The sequence below is a fragment of the Elephantulus edwardii genome, unplaced genomic scaffold (assembly GCF_000299155.1).
Source record: "Elephantulus edwardii isolate Elephantulus edwardi_28Jun2011 unplaced genomic scaffold, EleEdw1.0 scaffold00037, whole genome shotgun sequence".
Classification (NCBI taxonomy): Eukaryota; Metazoa; Chordata; class Mammalia; order Macroscelidea; family Macroscelididae; genus Elephantulus; species Elephantulus edwardii.
This window is the reverse complement of record NW_006399787.1, coordinates 14,669,174-14,670,829: the sequence shown is the minus strand read 5'-3', so window position 1 is coordinate 14,670,829 and position 1,656 is coordinate 14,669,174. Positions and strand designations below refer to the sequence as shown.

General features: G+C 43.8%; 1 pseudogene; it reads right to left on the bottom strand.

Annotated features, from left to right (window-relative positions):
- Positions 1 to 430: 430 nt before the first annotated feature.
- On the bottom strand, positions 431 to 889 carry LOC102844848 (annotated as a pseudogene).
- Between the last annotated feature and the right edge of the window lie 767 nt (positions 890 to 1,656).

The window sequence follows — 1,656 nt, the reverse complement described above, 5'->3', positions numbered from 1 at the left end:
TTGTTGACGATTCTTCCACCAATCCTGATGCCACATTCCTCCTTGTACAGTCCAGCGTCTCGGATGATCTGTTCTGCATACAGATAGAAAAGGTATGGAGACAAACAAATACATCCTTTCTTGATTTTGAACCATCCAGTGTCTCCCTGCTCTGTTCTGATGACTGTCTCTTGGTCCAAGTATAGGTTTTGCATTAGCACAATCAAATGTTCTGGGATTCCCATTCTTCTCAGAGTCAGCCATAGCTTGTTGTGATCCACACAGTCAAAAGCCTTTGCATAGTCAATGAAGCAAAGATAGACATTCTTCTGGTATTCTCTGTTTTCTGCCAAGATCCATCTAACGTTAGCTGTAATATCCCTAGTACTGCAACCTCTTTTTTTTTTTTGAAGATGTATGAACTATTTATTAACAGGTGAAGGCTACAGACTTACTTCTTCTTGGACACACCCACAGTACGGCCCGGACGGCCAGTGGTCTTGGTGTACTGGCCTCGAACTCGAAGGCCCCAAAAGTGGCATAGCCCTCTGTGGGCACGGATCTTCTTCAGTCGTTCCAGGTCTTCATGGAGCTTGTTGTCCAGACCATTGGCCAAAACCTGACTGTATTTCCCATCCTTCACATCTTTTTGTCTGTTCAAGAACCAGTCTGGAATCTTGTACTGGTGTGGATTCTGCATAATGGTGATCACACACTCCACCTCCTCTTCAGTAAGCTCTCCTGCCCTCTTGGTGAGGTCAGCGTCTGCTTTCCTCAACACCACATGAGCATATCTTCGCCCTACACCCTTAATGGCAGTGATGGCAAAGGCTATTTTCCACCGCCCATCAATGTTAGTGTTGAGTACTCGCAAAATGTGCTGGAACTTCTCTGAGATCACTAGAGACATGGCGGCAGCAGGAACGGCGGCGTGTAGGCCTCCGGTTGCAACCTCTTCTAAATCTAGCCTGCACATCTGCCAGTTCTCTGTTGACATATTGTTCCAAACGCTTGTGTATAATTTTCAGCAGAATCTTGCTTGCATATGATATCAATGATATTGTTCGAGAATTTCCACACTCTGTTGGGTCACCTTTCTTTGGAATGGGAAAAAACACCTATCTCTTCCAGTCAGTTGGCCAGCTGGCTGTCCTCCAGATTTCTTGGCACAACTTAATGAGCACATCTAGGACAGTGTCCGTTTGTTGAAATAAATCAATTGGCATGCAGTCAACTCCTGGAGCCTTGTTTTTTGCCAATTCCTTCATAGCAACTTGAACGTCCTCCTTCATCACCATAGGGTCTTGCTATATGTTATTTCATGAAATTCCTCTGTGTCAGCCAATTGCTTCTGATATAGTGGCTTTGTGTACTACTTCCATCTTCTTTTTATACATCCTGGATCATTCAACATTCTACCCAAACTATCTTTAAGTATTGCCACCCGTGGCTTGGATTTGTTTTCAACTCCTTCAGTTTAAGAAATGCCAAGCGAGTCCAGCCCTTTTGATTTTCTAACTCCAGCTCTCTGCACATTTCATTATAGTATCTTCCTTTGTTGTCCGGAGCTGCCTTTTGAAATTTTCTATTCAGCTCTTTGATTTCTTGAATTTTTCCTTTAGCTCTGTCTTCTCAGCGCTCTAATGCAATACTCAAGAGTCTCATCTGACATCCATC